The following is a 19,383-nucleotide window of genomic DNA, read 5'->3' as shown; positions in this document are numbered from 1 at the left end:
CAGAACAGAAAGTCACAACCGATACAAACTCAGACTTTACTGGCAACATGGCATCATTAAAATTCTATCTCTCAGTTTTCAGTGTCAATGTAAATGGTTTAAATGCTCCCATAAAACGCCACAGGGTTGCAGATTGGATAAAAAGACATGACCCATCCATTTGCTGTCTACAAGAGACTCATTTTGAACCCAAAGATGCATTCAGACTTAGAGTAAGGGGATGGAGTACCATCTTCCACGCAAATGGACCTCAAAAGAAAGCTGGAGTAGCAATTCTCATATCAGATAGACTGGATTTTAAACTAGAGGCCATAGAGAGAGATACAGAAGGGCACTATATTATTCTTAAAGGAAGTATTCAACAAGTGGATATGACAATTATTAATATATATGCCCCCAACAGGGGAGCAGCAAGATACACAAGCCAACTCTTAACCAAAATAAAGAGACATATAGATAAGAACACAGTAATAGTAGGGGACCTCAACACCCCACTATCAGAAATAGACAGAACACCCTGGCAAAAACTAAGCAAAGAATCAAAGGCTTTGAATGCCATACTCGACGAGTTGGACCTCATAGATATATATAGAACACTACACCCCAGAACCAAAGAATACTCATTCTATTCAAATGCCCATGGAACATTCTCAAGAATAGATCATGCTCTGGGACACAAAACAGGTCTCAGCCAATACCAAAAGATTGAAATTATCCCCTGCATATTCTCAGACCACAACGCTCTGAAATTGGAACTCAACCACAAGGAAAAACCTGGAAGAAACTCAAACACTTGGAGGCTAAGAACCATCCTGCTCAAGAATGACTCGATAAACCAGGAAATCAAAAAACAAATTAAACAATTTATGGAGACCAACGAGAATGAATACACAACGGTCCAAAACCTATGGGATACTGCAAAGGCAGTCCTAAGGGGGAAATACATAGCCATCCAAGCCTCACTCAAAAGAATAGAAAAATCTAAAATGCAGTTTCTATATTCTCACCTCAAGAAACTGGAACAGCAACAGAGGGACAGGCCTAACCCACTGACAAGGAAGGAGTTGACCAAGATTAGAGCAGAAATCAATGAATTAGAGACCAGAACCACAGTAGAGCAGATCAACAGGACTAGAAGCTGGTTCTTTGAGAGAATCCATAAAATTGATAGACCACTGGCAAAACTTGTCCAAAAACAAAGAGAAAGGACTGAGATTATTAAAATTATGACTGAAAAGGGAGAGGTCACGACCAGCACCATTGAAATTGCAAGGATTATTAGAAACTTTTATCAACAGCTATATGCCAAAAAACTAAACAATCTGGAAGAGATGGAGGCCTTCCTGGAAACCTATAAACTACCAAGACTGAAACAGGAAGAAATAGATTTCTTAAATAGGCCAATTAACTATGAAGAAATTGAGTCAGTGATAAACAACCTTCCAAATAATAAAACTCCAGGCCCAGACGGTTTTCCTGGGGAATTCTACCAAACATTCAAAGAAGAAATAATACCTATTCTCCTAAAGCTATTTCAAAAAATAGAAACAGAAGGAAAGCTACCAAACTCATTCTATGAGGCTAATATTACCTTGATCCCCAAACCAGGCAAAGACCCCCTCAAAAAGGAGAATTACAGACCGATTTCTCTAATGAATATGGATGCCAAAATCCTCAACAAGATCCTTGCTAATAGAATCCAACAGTACATTAAAAGGATTATCCATCATGACCAAGTGGGATTCATACCTGGGATGCAAGCATGGTTCAACACTCGCAAATCAATCAATGTGATACATCATATCAACAAGAAAAGACTCAAGAACCATATGATCCTCTCAATTGATGCAGAAAAAGCATTTGACAAAATACAGCATCCTTTCCTGATTAAAACCCTTCAGAGTGTAGGAATAGAGGGTACATTTCTCAATCTCATAAAAGCCATCTATGAAAAGCCTACTGCAAGCATTATTCTCAATGGGGAAAAGCTGGAAGCCTTTCCCTTAAGATCAGGAACACGACAAGGATGCCCACTCTCGCCACTATTATTCAACATAGTACTAGAAGTCCTTGCAACAGCAATCAGAAGACAAAAAGGGATCAAAGGTATCCAAATCGGCAAAGAAGAAGTCAAACTGTCTCTCTTTGCAGATGACATGATACTCTATATGGAAAACCCAAAGGAATCCACTCCCAAACTATTAGAAGTTATAGAACAATTCAGTAAGGTGGCAGGATACAAAATCAATGCCCAGAAATCAGTTGCATTTCTATACACGAATAACGAGACTGAAGAAAGAGAAATTAGGGAATCCATCCCATTTACAATAACACCAAAAACCATGCGTTACCTTGGAATTAACTTAACCAGAGACGTAAAGGACCTATATCCTAGAAACTATAGATCACTTTTGAAAGATATTGAGGAAGACATAAAAAGATGGAAAAATATTCCATGCTCATGGATTGGAAGAATTAACATAGTTAAAATGTCCATACTACCCAGAGCAATCTACACTTTCAATGCTATCCCGATCAAAATACCGAGGACATTTTTCAAAGAACTGGAACAAATAGTCCTTAAATTTGTATGGAACCAGAAAAGGCCCCGAATCTCCAAGGAACTGTTGAAAAGGAAAAACAAAGCTGGGGGCATCACAATGCCGGATTTCGAGCTGTACTACAAAGCTGTGATCACAAAGACAGCATGGTACTGGCACAAAAACAGACACATCGACCAATGGAACAGAATAGAGAACCCAGAAATGGACCCTCGGCTCTTTGGGCAACTAATCTTTGATAAAGCAGGAAAAAACATCCGGTGGAAAAAAGACAGTCTCTTCAATAAATGGTGCTGGGAAAATTGGACAGCTACATGCAAAAGAATGAAACTTGACCACTCTCTCACACCATACACAAAAATAAACTCCAAATGGATGAAAGACCTCAATGTGAGACAGGAATCCATCAAAATTCTAGAGGAGAACATAGGCAACAACTTCTATGACATCGGCCAGAGCAACCTTTTTCACGACACATCTCCAAAGGCAAGAGAAATAAAAGATAAAATGAACTTATGGGACTTTATCAGGATAAAGAGCTTCTGCACAGCCAAGGAAACAGTCAAAAAAACTAAGAGACAGCCCACGGAATGGGAGAATATATTTGCAAAGGACACCACAGATAAAGGACTGGTATCCAAGATCTACAAAGAACTTCTCAAACTCAATACACGAGAAACAAATAAACAAATCATAAAATGGGCAGAAGATATGAACAGACACTTTTCCAATGAAGACATACAAATGGCTAACAGACACATGAAAAAATGTTCAAAATCATTAGCCATCAGGGAAATTCAAATCAAAACCACACTGAGATACCACCTTACGCCAGTTAGAATGGCAAAGATAGACAAGGCAAGAAACAACAATTGTTGGAGAGGATGTGGAGAAAGGGGATCCCTCCTACATTGTTGGTGGGAATGCAAGTTGGTACAGCCACTCTGGAAAACAGTGTGGAGGTCCCTTAAAAAGTTAAAAATTGAACTACCCTATGACCCAGCCATTGCACTACTGGGTGTTTACCCCAAAGATACAGACGTAGTAAAGAGAAGGGCCATATGCACCCCAATGTTCATAGCTGCATTGTCCACAATAGCCAAATTGTGGAAGCAGCCGAGATGCCCTTCAACGGATGACTGGATTAAGAAGCTGTGGGCCATATATACAATGGAATATTACTCAGCTATCAGAAAGAACGACTTCTCAACATTTGCTGCAACATGGACGGCACTGGAGGAGATAATGCTAAGTGAAATAAGTCAAGCAGAGAAAGACAATTATCATATGATTTCTCTCATCTATGGAACATAAGAACTAGGATGATCGGTAGGGGAAGAAAGGGATAAAGAAAAGGGGGGTAATCAGAAGGGGGAATGAAACATGAGAGACTGTGGACTATGAGAAACAAACTGAAGACTTCAGAGGAGGGGGGTGGGGGAATGGGATAGACCGGATGGGTAGTAAGGAGGGCACGTATTGCATGGTGCACTGGGTGTTATACGCAACCAATGGAGCATCGAAATTTACATCGGAATCCGGGGATGTACTGTATGGTGACTAACATCATATAATAAAAAATCATTAAAAAAAAACGGAGCAGACGAAGTTTTGTGTTGTTTGTAATCTCAGCCGTAACTCTGCTGTGATCTTCCCCTCCGCCCCCCATGGATTATAAACCATCCCATCATGTTCAGTGTGGTGGGAGGAGGCAGGGCTAATCTCAGCGCGACAGCCTGTGGTCTAACTTCAATATAACTCGCAAGTTTTGGTAGCCAGAACTCGAAGATTCGGACTGGAGATTCGAAGATCTGGAGCTGTGAAGCGGTGTCTCTATAATCAATGGCCTTTGTAAATCAAAGTCAAAAGTTGATTTTGAGAGGAGCTTTACACAGTGAAGACTCCACTGTGAATTCGGGGAGTGAGAGGTACAGGGCCTGCTGGCGAAGCAGACAGGTGGCTAAGGCCTGTGGGGTGACAGCAGGCTTTCCCAGCAGAAGACTCCTCATTAATTTGAAACGGTGCTTCTTAGACTGGTTTGGAATGAGTGCGATCCAGTCATCATTTCTGTTGGGCGAGCCCTTACTAATCATAGCTGCACGTCCTGCCTGTTGGGAGGGAGCGGTTGGCACGGGCCCTGTTCCCAGGGAGCTCCCTATCCCCCAGGCTCTGCCAGGCCCCACGCTGCCCTGTAAATCCCGCCACCGCCGAGGGGGCGGTCGGCCGGGGGAGACCCAGACCCGAGGGGCGACGCTTGAGGTGGGCCTTGATGTGTAGGTAGGATTTGGTCTGGTGTAGGAAAGAGAAGGCCGAGGCCATTCAGCCAGAAGGAGCCAAGTGCTGTAGGGGAGCCTTTTATTTTTTTCTTTAATTTTTTTCTCTAATTTTATGGAGAAACATGAAGGCTTTTGTGGTCAGGGAATCATGACATGGACACTGGGCAAAGAATTTCTTTCTTTCCTCCATGCCTACATAAGTGTTAAAATAAAAGCATTACATTTATAGTAAATATTCAGAGTTTCCAAAAAGATAGAAAATTATAAGTCGTTGACCCCCTTTCCTCCATATCCGTTTCTTTTGCTGTCGTCCTTAATTACCACAGCATTTGCGTCGTAAAGCACATGTTTAGTATCTTATGTTTCTGTGGATCAGAAGCCTCATGTGGGTCTCACTGAGTTAAAATCAACATGTCAGAGGCTTTGGGTCTTGCCTACCCTCGGCCGCTTTTCTTTGGTTTGTGGCCTCTTCCTCCATTGTGTCCATGACCATTCCTCTGTCATCAAACCCAGGACAGGGTCTCTGATTTTAAGGACCTGTATGATTGGGTAGGGCCCACCGGAGAATCCTGCATACTCATGCCATCTTCGTATCCTCAGTTGATCCCATCTGCAAAGCCCCTTTTGCCATGTGAGCTAATATTTTTACAGTTCCGGGGGGTTAGGACATGAACATGGGGGCATTACTTTGCTCATATCTCCTCCCACCCTTCTTCTTTTTCCCTCCCCGCTGGTAAACTATCTGGACCCGAAAGGTAGTATACAAATATTTTTTTAAATATTTATACATATTATACTATACATACAATACATAGTATGTACAGTTTTATACCTTAAAGTTCTTTCCTTTTATTAGCACCCACCTTTAAAGCTCAACAAGAGTATTCTAGTTAGCTGGTATTACTTTTTTTTTTGAAGGTCACAATCAATGCTGGAGTGACCGTCATTGGACATATATCCTGACATATTTTCCCCACACATGTCCATAGGGAAGATATACTGAGTTACTGGAGTAAGAGTATCCATGGGTTGTTAATGTTGAAAGAAGAACGTGAGGGATTGATCAAAGGGCAAAGGAGTGGTGATACAGAGAGGAAGTTGTTCAAGAGCATCAGGGAAGGGAGCAAGCATTCACATATGGTTTATTTTGTGCCCTTCACATGCTAGTGGAGTGACTTCCTCTTTCTCATTTGCTGTCTCTCTGGGATAGGGGCGAGCTGTTGTTGACCCCAGTTTGTTGAGGAGGGATGTGAGCCTTCGAGGCTCCGTCAGAGCTCTAGGATCCAGTCCCCAGGCCGCATCCCACCTGCCAATGCTGGAGACACCGTCCATGTCAAGGACACTGGGGACCCCTTCTGTCCCCCACATCTCGGTTCTCAAGTGTGGGCAGCGGAGTGGTGGGTCTTTTAAGTCTCTTAGATTGTTTCGCTCTTTAAATGTTTGTGGAGCTCTTATGAACATTCTTACATGATTTTTACTTAAAATCTCATTGAATGAACAACAATTTTTTTTTCTTAAACTTCATGTATTTAAGTCATCTCTCCGCCCAGCATGGAGCTCCAGCTCGTGACCCCGAGACCGCGAGCGGCATGCTCCACCGACAGTCAGCCAGGCGCCCGAGGTTATGGTTTTAAGTAGAGCTTTGAGGCCGCACGCAGCACCCTGCGTGGGCTGAAGCCTGATGTGCCCGGGGGCTCTTGGCTGAGTGGCTGGGCTGGGGGCTCGTGCTTGCATGGGGGGGTCTTCCCTGATGGGATCTGTCGTGGGGCTTATGCTGGCTTCATCCAGTCTCTGGCTGAGCTGCAGTTTGGAGCCTCCGGTCAGAACAGAAGTTCCCCTGGGAGGTGCCACTTGGGCACTTAGTGTCTTGGGGTCGAAGCCCCCGAGGATGGCATGTGGCCATTTAGGGCTGTTGCTCCAAGAGAGCCCTAAGCGCACATCTTTGCCGGCTTGGTCTGGCCTGGTGGGCCCTGTGGTGGCTGGTGGCCGTGAGCTGGCTAATCCTGGGAGGAGCAAGAGGTGGTTGGATGCCACAGAAAACTGATTAGGGTACAGGTGACTCCTGCGGCTCAGGCCTTTCTCTCCTCCCTTGTACAGAAGGGATCGTGCATGGAAGTTGTGTTGATGGCCGCCCCAGAGGGCTGGTGCCCCCGCGGACTGGGCTGGCTGGGGCCCAGGGCCTCGCTGCTCCTGGGCTTCTTCCGCTCAGCAGGGCTACACTGGGCGTGCAGGACAAGGGCTGCCTGTGTGGGCCCAGACCAGGGGCAGCTGCAAGAAAGGAGAGGGATAAGGTCCTTCTGTTTTGCTTTGGCTCCTCTCTATAAGCTGCCATCGGGTGTTGGTAATGTCACAGGGTTCCTTAGGAAAGCTTGACCGGGGCAGCGGTGGCGGGGCGGGGCGGAGCGGCAGCACGGACGCTGAGGGTCTCAGGGACCTTCTGCGGGGGGAGGTCCTGTTGGAAGGACAGGGATGGAGCAGTGGGCTGGGCCCAGGCACCGGCAGCTGTGTAATCTCGGGCCGGTCTGCGGGGGGCTCAAGCTGGAGCAGCGGTGCCAGCGCTTGGTCATGCCACGCATGGTACCGTGACACTGAGTGCTGATGACTGTGCTTTGGAGAGATGAGGAGTCTGACAACGCTGCTTCTGGTTCGCCGGCCGCAGTAGTTAAGAGCTCTGCGAACCTGAGCACGTGACATCCCCGTCTTCACCGCTGGTGGCGTGTGTGTGTGTGTGTGTGTGTGTGTGTGTGTGTGTGAGGTCACGTGGCTCTTGCAGGGGTGCAGTTGGGGTGAGCAGGGGCACCTGGTTGGAGGCCGCCATTCACGGGGGAACTGCTTGGTGTGTGAATGTCTCTTATTTTCTGCCAGAGTGAGTTTCTCCCCTTATCTCTGATCTTTAAAAATTCTGATAACTGTGTACTAGTGGGATGTCCTGTCCCCCAAGGCCTGCTGCTCCCCCAGCTCCTTTTCACTGTCTGTCCTGGGCTGTGAGGCTCCAGGAGTAGACACTTCTGCTTGCTGGATTTCCCGTTACAGGATGACCCTGTCACATGCAGTGACAGTGAAAACAGACGTGGTCGAAATGGCGCCACTTGGAACTTCCATTATTTCAACATGGCCTGTGATTAGGACCGCACGACACAAGGCGTAGACAACACAGTGGGAGAATTCAACTGTGCATTCTCCTCGACAGCACAGGGGAGCTGAGGGGAAGGCTAAGCGGCTTCCCAAGTATTTTCTGAACTCTGCTGTTCCTGAGGCACTGGAGATGCCAAAGTGAGTTCAGCCGATGTGGTCTTTGGCACCTTGGAGATGGTTGGGAGCTTCCTGGGGCAGATCTTGAATCGCAGAAGTGGTGCTTTAACCTGGGGGAGCGTGGGGTATCGTAGGTGTGTACCGTACGGCCTACAGGGATGCAGGTTGGGAAAGTCACCTGGCAATGACTGTGAGCTGCAGGGATGACAGGGAGGGATGCCGGGGAGATGGGGAAGGTCTCCAGCAAAGGCCCTGGGGCAGAACAGAGCTAGGCACATTAGAGAAGCTGGAAGGAAGGCTAGCGAGCTGTGGGGCCGGAGGTGGGGGGTGGCAGGAATGATCAGGGGGGTAGGCAGGGCTGGACATGGAGGAGGGTTCAGATTTCATTCCAGAGAGTCGTGGGAAGCATGGAGCTGTTTAGAGAAGGCCGTGATATGATTACATGTGCGTTAATTTTAAAAGACGACCCTGGCTTCTTAGTGAATAGACATGGGGGCCAGGACATAAAGGACATGGGGAGACAGGTGTAGAGCTTCTGTGCCCATCCAAGCTTGTGAGGACGAGGCCTTGTGTTGCTCAGGGGGGGACTAGAGATGAACATGGTGGGGGTACAGTCTATAGGGCCGGCTGATTAGATGGGGAGATGCGGAGCCCGCCAGGAGAGGGGTGGCGCCATCTGGGCAGAGAGAAAATTGGGACATTTGTGGTTTGGATGGGGGAAGTGTCTGCTGGACACTCTCCTTCCCTTTTGGGGACACGCTCCCCCTGGATATTGTGTGGCTTTGCTCCCCATCTCCCTCGGGGCTCTGCTCGGAGGGCTTCTTACTCGGAAGACCTTTGGGCCCACGGCTCCCACCTCTGTCCCTACTCTGTCTTACTTGCAGGCCTGTGTGGGCTGACAAACTACTTGTTTGTTCTTTGCTGATGGTATTCATATTCTCTAGCGGGATGGGACCTTCTTGAGGGCAGGGGTTTTAATCCGTGTTATTCCAGTTGTGTCCATAGCATCTAGGAGAGTGCCTGGCATATAGAAGGCCGGCAGTAAGTGCTTGTTGAACGAATCGTGACTTTGATTTGGGTTCTGGTTTTTGTATCCTTTTCAAACTTGATTGAACTGTAATTAACCTGAGGCCAGAAAGAGGTGAGCTTGGGGGGGTGTATTTTGATACAGTACTGCTCATTTGACATGTCAAGACTTTTTTTTTTGGGCAGGATGAGTAGAAGCATTTAATTTTTTAAATTCAGTGTTAGGTTAGACATCATAGAAGAAAGCAACCATAAAAAAGTTTGAATATCACATGTTTTTTGTTCTTTACTAGTGAGTGTAGACACCTAGCTCTCCATCTGATATATCGTTCAGATCTGGGGGCTAAATTACAGCACCTTGCACTTCCTCTGAGCTAATTGCTGGTTTTTCTTGGAGGGTCCATTGGCCTTTGATGCTTCTGTATACTTTCTGGGGAAAGGTGTGGAGGCTAGGATCAAAACTCTCTGAAAGAGAAACCTGAGAGGAGCACAGGATAAAAACTTCCTGTTAGAGATATTGGTGGATCTCTGGGTCGCTACATAGCCAGCAATTCGAAAGGACTGATAGTTCAGAAATGTTTTCCTAAATCGTTATGACTTTTGGGGAATCAGTCAACTGCTGTTCCTTGTGAAAGAGGATCAGGATCTATGCTGTGGAAGAGGAGGCAGTGTGTGTGGAATGGTTCTGAGTGTATCTGTCAAAGCCTGAACACCCCCCCCCGTCCCCTGTCATCCACTAGTTGTGTACCCCTGCGCAAGTCACATAACCCCTTTCTCTAAAACAGGCATCACCGAAATTGTATTATGATTTGAAGGGTTAGGAGAAGACAAATATTCATTATTGTTACCGTTTATAAGGTAACGTAATTAATGCTCTTGCTAAGTGGAATTTAAAGGTGGAGTGGTCTCAAAGAGAGCTAAGTATTATGGTGTATCATTGGCGCAACCCGGTGTTCCCCAAACTTGCCCGAGCATAAGAATCTCCTCAGGGTGCTTGTTAAAAGTAGAGATTCTCAGGCACCACCCAGGCTTGCTGAATCAGATCTCCAGAGGAGGGGCCTGGGAATCTTGCTAGGTGGGCAGGGTGGTGACACACCAGGATTTTGTGAGCCTGTCCTTGGTTACAAAATTCTGCCTAGTGGATTCCAGGTATGTGTCTATGCTTGTCAGATTGTGTCCCAATTTTTAGACAGGAAATATGGTCACTGTTCATATAGGCCATCTCATTCAGAATCTTCCTTAATCAGAGCAGAGAGAACATGCTTCTGGGTTCCCAGGAACATGAGAGGATGTGTAGTTACACACAACATAGTGTTGGTGTAACTTACTCAGCTTTCTTGGCCTTCGTTCTTTCTCTTTGCAAAACCTGTACGATCTTAATAACTTGTTGCATTAAATACATAGAGCCACACAGTCAGTATATCCTGACAGCTGTCTGTTCTCCCGAGTCTCTACAGCTTCAGTCTCTGGGCTGTCAGGATGACAGTGACCTGGAACAGTAAATGCACATGGGGGTGACCGCCAGGCTTTGTTCATCAGTGGCCAGGCCAGCAGCTTTGTTCTTCCTCCTCTGAGGGCTGGGAACCAGGAAGGGAACGTTTCACTTGACTGCACTTAGGACAGCATGTTCTTAATCAACTGTTCTGGAAAAACAGCATTTAGTTGTTTTCACACAAGCCTGCAAGTTCATTTCCCCTCTCTGCCCAGGCAGTAGCTAATCATTTCCCTTCCGTGACAGAGGCAGACGAGCGTCTGAGACTTTAACTCAGACGGCTGAGCCTTTTCCAGACCTTACAGGGGAGTTCACACCTCTGGGAGGAGTGCAGGACTCATTTTTCGGAAAGGTGGCACTCCCCACCCAGCTGGGGCTGGGGGTGGTGGTTCTCTCACAGGATTCTAGGAATGTTTGAAGAACTGCTCTGGGCCATGGTTTCCTCCTGATCTTTTAGTTCACCTTATTTCAGGTTGGCCTCAACTGTGTCCGTTTGCATTATTGTGGGAGAAATTGATTTGTGCCGAGAATCTTATTTGGATCATGAGTTCATTTTCACACCTGTGACAAATCAATCTGCTTTTTGGAGCTGGTGTTAAGATCGCAGACTTGATGTGTATTTATAAATTTGCACACTTTTACTTTGTTAGAAAAAGCTTGTGAGTTCTTGAGGGCATCTGCCTGATGCATTGAAAGTTAAGGATCTGGAAATTGAAAGACAGGTATTTCTTCATTTTTTCCCCTGCCCTTGTGTTCTCAGGTGGCAAGGTTTTGTATCTGCACGGTATTAAGTAGCAGAATCTAAAATTTTAGTGAATTTTAAAACAACTTATCAGGAAAATGTGAAATGTGGGCAGATACTTGTTGCTCAGTGAACAAGCCTGAGGTTAGGACTAAAGCCTTCCAGATAGAAAGGGCCAGAGCTGGGTCCGTGTTCGGTGTTTGCTTGCTTCTCTCTCTTGGGTGGATAGCAGGAAGCCAGTCCTCAGTGGGGACTGTCCCCTCACCGTTACCCTTGGGGATTATGGGGTGAGCCTAGGCCTGCAGCTTTTCTTCCTGGCTTCTCTTGCTGGTCTGGCTTTCTCTTGCTTTCCTTATTTGTAAATCATCTTGGTGGGGGAGAAGCCGGAGGTGGAAATTCAGTTGTGTGTTGTAGGCAGTAGAGTGGTTCTGTTTAGTCACAGCTGCAGGTGGAGGTCTTGTGAAGTGGGTCAGACGTCTCTAAATCTCGCGTACAGCTCTCAGAAATAAAGACACGGTCTCTGTCTACAAAGCAAGCCCTCTGCCCAAGAAACATATTTAAGAAAACCCCAAAGCCCAATTCTTCCTTTCCCTGAGCAAACACACATACAAAGAAAATGGACAGTGAAGCAAGATGTGCAATTTTAATTTCATTAAATACCCATACTTAAAATTGTGTTTATGTAATTATGAATAATTATCTAAGAAATTAGTCCTAAGATTTTTTTCTGTTAAGGTTTTAATGTCGCCATGCATTTGAATATCTCACCACATTGACATCTTTGAAAGTGGGGTTCCTGTTTCAGCCTCCTTTGGAAACTCCTGCGGCAGCGAACGCAGGACAGAGCGCCGTACCAGGCTTTAGAAGCAACTTGTTGAATTGCACGGGAGCCTGACTCAGCCCATCTTTGTGGGTGGAATTCAGCTCCGCTTGCTTGTGGGCGTCCACTAGTCATGATGTTTATTTACAAGCTGTTTCAGCTCAAGAAATGCCTGCTAATTTCTCTCAGTCTGTGAATCATAGAATTATCTCTGCAAATTAATTTCCTTAATTAACCCAGAGAACAGGGAAAACTCAAACATGTTTCATTAAGTGCTCTGCTTTGGATAATTAAAACAATGTAACAAAGTACCTTTGTATATAATGCACGATTTTGTCTAAAAATGATGTATAAAACATGTACTTGTCAGTAGTTGCCACTTAATTTTCAGATAATTTAGGACCTGTTTTCATTTGTGTTAGAACGGCAGAATTTGTAGGGGCGCCTGGGTGGCTCAGTCGGTGAAGCGTCTGCCTTTGGCTCAGGTCATGATCCCAGGGTCCTTGGATCGAGCCCCACGTCGGGCTCCCTTGCTCAGTGGGGAGTCTGCTTCTCCCTCTCCCTCTGCCCCTACCCCCCTCACGTTCACTCTCTTTGATAAATTAAAAAAAAAAAATCTAAAAAAATAAATAAGTAAATAAAAAATAAAATATGTGTGTGAGGGGCACCCGGGTGACTCAGTCTATTAAGCATCCAGCTCTTTTTTTTTTTAAAGTGATTTTGAAAGTACCTATGACTTTTTTTTTTTTAAGATTTTATTTATTTATTTGACAGAGATAGAGACAGCCAGCGAGAGAGGGAACACAAGCATGGGGAGTGGGAGAGGAAGAAGCAGGCTCATAGCGGAGGAGCCTGATGTGGGGCTTGATCCCATAACGCCGGGATCACGCCCTGAGCCGAAGGCAGACGCTTAACCGCTGTGCCACCCAGGCGCCCCAAGCATCCAGCTCTTGGTTTTGGCTCAGGTCATGATCTCAGGGTCTTGGGTATTGAGCCCCACGTTGGGCTCCATGCTCAGCGGGGCGTCCGCTTCTGCCTCTGTCGCTCCCCCTGCTTGTGCTGTTGCGTGCTCTCTCTGTCTCTCTCTGTCAAATAAATAAATAAAATCTTAAAAAAAAAAACATGAAAGAACGAGCCTTTTTCGTCAGGCGTTGTGTCTTGCGCTTTGTATATCTTACCTCTTAACGCAGACCACTCAGTACAGGCACTTCGTGAGATTTTGGGAAAGGCATCTCTGGCCAGATGTGGGCGGTGAATGGCATGGCATTGCCTTCATGGGAAGAAAAAGGTGGCTCTTCCTGTGGAGGGACATAGCTCGAGCCAGAACACAAGAGCTTGCAAGCTGGGCACATCCTCCTTCAGCCCCAGTGAGCTCCCCTCCATGCTCCGTTACCATGACCTTGCTTCGAAGTGGTAAAGTAGAGCCCAGGATTCAAACCTGTCCCTTTAACTGTTGAGGCTCTTCTCTTTCCCCTAGTCCCATAGAAAATGGTCATCAGTATATGGTTAACATTTGTTGAGCACTTCCTGTATGCTCTGTATGCACATAATATATGTCAGACATCCCGTAAAGCAAGACCTTATATGCACATTCTATTTAATCTCAAAATACTAATTTTATTACTATTTTACATATGGGAAAAGTGAAGGTTAGACATCAAGGAACCTTGTGTGGCAGCCCAGTTTGTGTGGTACGATGTAAGCCTCCCTAGTGGCCGGGACCCGTGGCTGGGAGCTCGCCGTACTGGGTGCAGGGACTGCACGTAGACTTCGCTCCAGCAGCACACTCCTGAGCCCACATCAGACCTTTGGGTTCTGAGTCTCCCCAAGAATCTACATTTCAGCAATCACCCTGTGACCTTTATGCAAAGAAAAACTTAGAACACACAACAAAACTGATCACAGCACTTTCTTGCTTGAAATTCTATAATGACTTCCTTCTGTCTACATGACAAAAGCCAAACTTTAAAGCCTTGGATTTAAGGGGCACCTGGGTGGCTCAGTGGGTTAAGTGTGTGCCTTCAGCTCAGGTCATGATCCGAGGGTCCTTGGATGGAGCCCCACATTGGGCTCCCTGCTCAGCGGGGAGTCTGCTTCTCCCTCTGCCCCTCCCCCCTCAGTTCTCTCTCTCTCTCAAATAAATAAATAAAAATCTAAGGGGAAAAAAAAGGAATGGTAGAATTTGTAGGTAGGATTCTTTCCCTCCGTTCCATCCTTAGCATTGAAGGACCATCTTGGGAGGTGGCTGCGATGGACAAAGGAGAGGAGCTCCCCTAGGTGCAGGGAGGGCTGCAGGAATGGGGGCCAAGGCAAGGCACATTTGGGGAAGCATAGCTGTTCTTGCAAGAGCACAAGTCACCAGAGAGGAAGACAAGAGAGGACTGTGGCAAGGCTGGGGTACTCTGTGCAGATCCTGGCTGTCTGCAGAGAAGGCTTGACTTACTCTTTGTGCTTTAAGTGGGAAGTGATGAGGCTCAGTCTCTGCTGGGAAGAGTTCTTCTGCACTGTGCTGGCTAGAGGACTGGAGTTCCCAGCCCTCCTGGTGCCTTTCTTGGCTTCATTTCCCTGGAAGCACTGGTCACCAGGGAACAACGTGTATCTTTATTTATTTGCTTGCCCACTGCCTGCCTGACGTCCGTTCTCAAGGGCAGGGATGTCTGTTTCCCCACTGCCATCTCCAGTATCACGAGAATGCCTGGCAAGTAACAAGTGCTCAGCAAATATTGATTAACCAATCAGTTGCAGGGGTCAGTTTCTGAAATCAAAGTATGCCATTGTTCTCCCCACAAATTTAGTAATTGATTTAGAAAGGGAAAAATAGTATCCGTTTAGTGCAGAAACTGGACAACACTTTAAACAGGGGGTCAAAGTTAACATCACGAGTAAGGGCCGGTGGGTTTCACGTGGCTCTGGATGTGATAGTCTTAGGTCATACCCCAGCCAAGAATGTGGCATTGGAATGGGATCCAAAGGATAAGAAATAACTCAGAATAACTGGGCAGCATCACCGCGGGCTGTCCCAGGACCCATCAGCATCACTGCGGGCTCTGTTAGGATTGATGGAGTTCTTCCAAAAGCAGGCTGATTTTCCTTCCTAAATCTTGAACCAGCCATGAAAGGTGAAAAGTTACATACCCATATACCATAGTTATTGAAATTAGAAAGAAATTTAAAGCATTTTAACACAACAGTGGTTGAAACAGTTTCTGGTTAAACCCAAAGGAATCAGTCTAAACAAATGCCATTATCAGGGCATCTCTGTGTTTCCTGCTTCTTTGGGTTCATGGGAGAAAGAGGTTAGCATGAGCTCACCAAGGTGGAGAGCTGCAGACAGTGTGGAGACCCGAAGCCAGTAACATGATTACAGTTTTGGAGTGTTATCTTACATGAATGTTTCTCTTTGCAACAAAATTTTAAGGAGTAATTTAAATGTACTGTAATATTAATGGGGTCTGAATCAGAATCCCTATGAGATTAAAAGTGTTAATAACTGTACAGCGCTTAGAAAAACGCGCAGCGCACACGTACATATAAGGGGTCTAGAAGTGCTTTCCATGGTGAATTAGCACCCTTCAATTGAATTTTTATTTTTAAATCCATTTCTATTTATTTGATTTGCTTAAAGGTGAAGTGCACGTTTATCTGCTCAGGTTCCCAAACATTTTATATTTCATTGTGAATTATTAGTAAATCCATAGAAACAGAAATAACAGCAGTTACTTGGTGGGGCTTTGGGCTAAATGATTTCTGTCTTCCCCTCAAGTTCTGTGAATTTGTAAGAGATGCCAGATAAAGGTGCAAAATAAAAGATCCCCAGATAGGCTTGTTTCTTTAATACAGGACTTGATTTAGCCAAAGCCACACATTTGAAAGAGCCATCTGACATTGACTCTTTAATTTATTAACTGAGAGAACAGAGAGGAGCAGTCTTGTCTCACAATGTTCTCTACCTTTCTGCTGTATCTAGATTAGCTATAATTTAAAATATGTGACAAGTTCTCGTTACCACTTCCATGACAGCTTTGAGGCTTGAGGAGAAAATGTGTAAATTACACAGAACAAGCTTACTGCATCAACGAGGATGCAGTAATTACTGCATCATATTTAGAGAATGCTAAATATGAGATCTTTTTGTGATTTATGTTTTAGTGGCATTCCGGTAATCACGAAACATTTCTCTCGTCCTCATCACCTGTCCTGCTTTCAGTGGTGGTGAGGTACCAGGCCTGGGCCCAGTGCATAGTCCAGTTCCGTGATGTCATTCTCCTGACAAGTTTTGGAAGTGAGTGTTTCATAGACGAGTAATTTACGAGCTCTATTTCATTAATGAGTAAACTGAAGTTTAGAAAAGGCACTTTACCCGTCTCAGAGGTGGTGCTTTCAGATTGGAATATAGGGTGATTTTGTGTCCAAAGTTTTCTGTTTTTGTTTTTTGGGGTTTTTTTTGTTTGTTTGTTTTGTTTAATTGTAGCTGCTCTGTGAAAATTATCTCTCAGAATTACTTCTCTGCATACTCATGAAAAACAGGTTTGCTAATATTCTTAACGAACTGCAAAAGTGAGACAAAAATTTAGTTCAATTGGCCAGTTTTAAAGTTTGAAAAATAAAGCATTGCCATTAGGATGACCGCTATAAACAACCCAGCCCAGAAAATGTAAATGTGGGTGAGACTGTGGAGAGCTCCCAGGACCTCATGCTATGGTGATGGGCGTGGAGTGGGTTCACTCACTCCCTGGATGAGGGACTTCAGGATCCCCGGACCTGGGGGCTGTGCTGAGTGTTTGTCAGTGGAGAGTTAGTGGAGAGCTCCTGAGGGATTTGCAACTTACTGGAGCCAAAGAACTGTGCTGTTGCCCTGGTTTCCATCTGCACAGGGGTGTCACCGGTTCATGGGACATGTCTCTGCCACCTTCTTGCATGTTAACCTGTTGTGTGTGGGGGGTTAAACTTCCTCATATCTATGCATTTCTGCAACGTTGTTTGCTCCTTTTCACCGTCTCTCAGAAGTCAGATCTTATAAGGGTGTGAGGATGTTCAAAGAAACTGGTTTAGGGTTGCTTGGTTATATGTTAACAGCAGTTAACCTGGAGTTTGGAAACCGGGCTGTGCATTTAATCCTCTAGACTATTAATTATACAGTGAGTCGCACCTGGAAATCTCCACGTGTACCGTGCCTCATTAGTCAATGCCATTAGCATGTCTTTTTTTTTTTTTAAAGCAAGACAAAACATTAGTTTGCAGGTTTGTTTTGAAAGACCATTTGCTAAAATGTCTATATCACTAATGAATAGACCCTTTTATTATTTTTTTTGTACTAATTGTCCTTGTCACTGGTGATCGGAGGTGGGTGCCGTTGCTGAGCTTTTGGAAGTGTGTATCTGGGCTCTAGCATGGTCTTGAGCAGCCGTGGAGTGGGAGCGCCCCTGAGCACCTGTTAGCAATTAGCCCTGCGCTGATAGTACCAGAGCTGACGTGCACTGAGCCGCTACTTTTTGGCCTGAATTTTATGGATGAGGACACCGAAGAGGTTAAGCTGAACACATTGGGGCTGAGTTCTAAGTGTAGGGCCAGGATATGAATGTGGGCAGTTACTCCAAGTCCCCATCGTGGCATCATAGAAAGAACCCTGGGAGGTAGATGACCGTATTTCCAGTTCACCTGCGAGGAGCTTGAGGTTCAGAATGAAATGATGTAACCACAGGTCATTGAAGGGCACCCAGCTCCTGAGAAACCATGTGGTCTGAAACCCGGATTCCTCAGTGTTGCTCACAGTTGTTATTTAAGGCGGGACTGCCTGTGTGGGCTTGTCCCACATACTTGAGGACATGGGGCCTCTCTGGACCTCACTCACTGGCTGCCAGTAGGCACCCCTATGATGGTGCCACCCAAGGACACCCCCGCATGTTTCTAATGCCTTCTACTAGACGTCATGTTTACATTTCTTAATTTTAAGCTTGTCTCATACTATTATACTACATTGTCTTCCACAGTAATTTTTTAATCAACAGTAATCAAACTTGACTTTGCTTATAATTTGGAATAGTTAGAATAATTGGAATAATTGTAAATGCAAATCATTTCAATACAGAATCAGAGAGATCTCATCTCATCTGGCTTCTTATTTTACAGATCACACACACACACACACCCAGAGGCACGGAGATGGCAAAGAATAAATTGGCCGCTGACTGGACTCACCCTCTGTGGACGTGGGGACCGTTTCTTCTCATTAGCAGTTCGCTTTGGGCAAGTGCATTTGAGTGAGCTGTGTTTATTTTCTAATGCGTGGTTTTGACCTTTCCAAGGAAGACATTTGGAGGGTTGATGTGATTGAACTGAAACAGTGTACCATGCAACAGCAGGACAGGTTTGTGGCGATTTTGCAAACGTTACTTTGAACGTGGTCTTTCCTTTAAACAGTTGAACAACACTGACGGCACTGGGGGCTTGTGATGAGACTTGTCCCTTTTACCCTAGCAGGGTAGTAGGCTGCCCCAGAATTTAAGTGGAACAAAAGGCAGGTTAAGTTTTCTCACGTTTACTAATCCCGATGACTCCCATCAGGATTTTTGGAGAATGAAAAATGGTGTTGTTTGAAGACATGCGCTCGTTCAGAAAATTTATTGTATCCCTGTTGCGTGGCAGATAGAATTTTAAGTTCTGTGGATTAATTGGGTATAGATTTTGGCTGTTATTTATGGTACTGATGATATTTATGCCCTTTCTGTATTCTCAATAAAATATAATTTTAAAAGATCACTTGTTGACCGCCCCTTAGGTCACATGACAAATGTTGTGTTCTGTGTATAGGAACAGTGTTAGAGGTTTGTTCTGGTAAACGTACCCTCTCTTCCCCTGACGGTATGGCCCTCATTCATTTCCTGGTATGCCTATAGAATTTGAAATGTGTTTTTTAAGAACACATTTAATGAAGAAGTTGATTCATTATGCAAGGAAGGTCATCAGATGATTCCATCTTTTTTAAAAAGCATCTTTAACTTCGCGGAGTTGATTTGGCCTCAGATTTGGGTCATGTTGAAATCATTAGCAAAACGACAACCTACTGAATCGGAGAGGATATTTGCAGATCATATATCCAATAAAGAGTCAGTGTCCAAAATATATAAAGAACTTACACAACTTATTATCCAAAAAACAACCTGATTGAAAAATGAGCAAAAGACTTGAATAGACATTCTTTTTTCCCCAAAGAA

The 19,383-nt window shown here is 45.1% G+C and overlaps 1 protein-coding gene across 7 annotated transcripts in view; it reads left to right on the top strand.

The window, feature by feature from the left end:
* Positions 1-19,383, top strand: part of SGMS1 (sphingomyelin synthase 1) — a 262,265-nt gene that overhangs the window by 86,093 nt on the left and 156,789 nt on the right. The window contains exon 3 of one of the 7 annotated variants that reach the window (XM_034662376.1): positions 18,299-18,429. The exons of the other annotated variants lie outside the window; for them this stretch is intronic. The gene's annotated coding sequence lies outside the window, so the exon portion shown is untranslated. The remainder of the gene's footprint in view (positions 1-18,298; positions 18,430-19,383) is intronic. 7 annotated transcript variants of the gene reach the window in all.

The sequence above is a fragment of the Ailuropoda melanoleuca genome, chromosome 6 (assembly GCF_002007445.2).
Source record: "Ailuropoda melanoleuca isolate Jingjing chromosome 6, ASM200744v2, whole genome shotgun sequence".
NCBI lineage: Eukaryota > Metazoa > Chordata > Mammalia > Carnivora > Ursidae > Ailuropoda > Ailuropoda melanoleuca.
The sequence above is the reverse complement of the archived record's forward strand: the minus strand, read 5'-3'. Positions and strand labels throughout refer to the sequence as shown.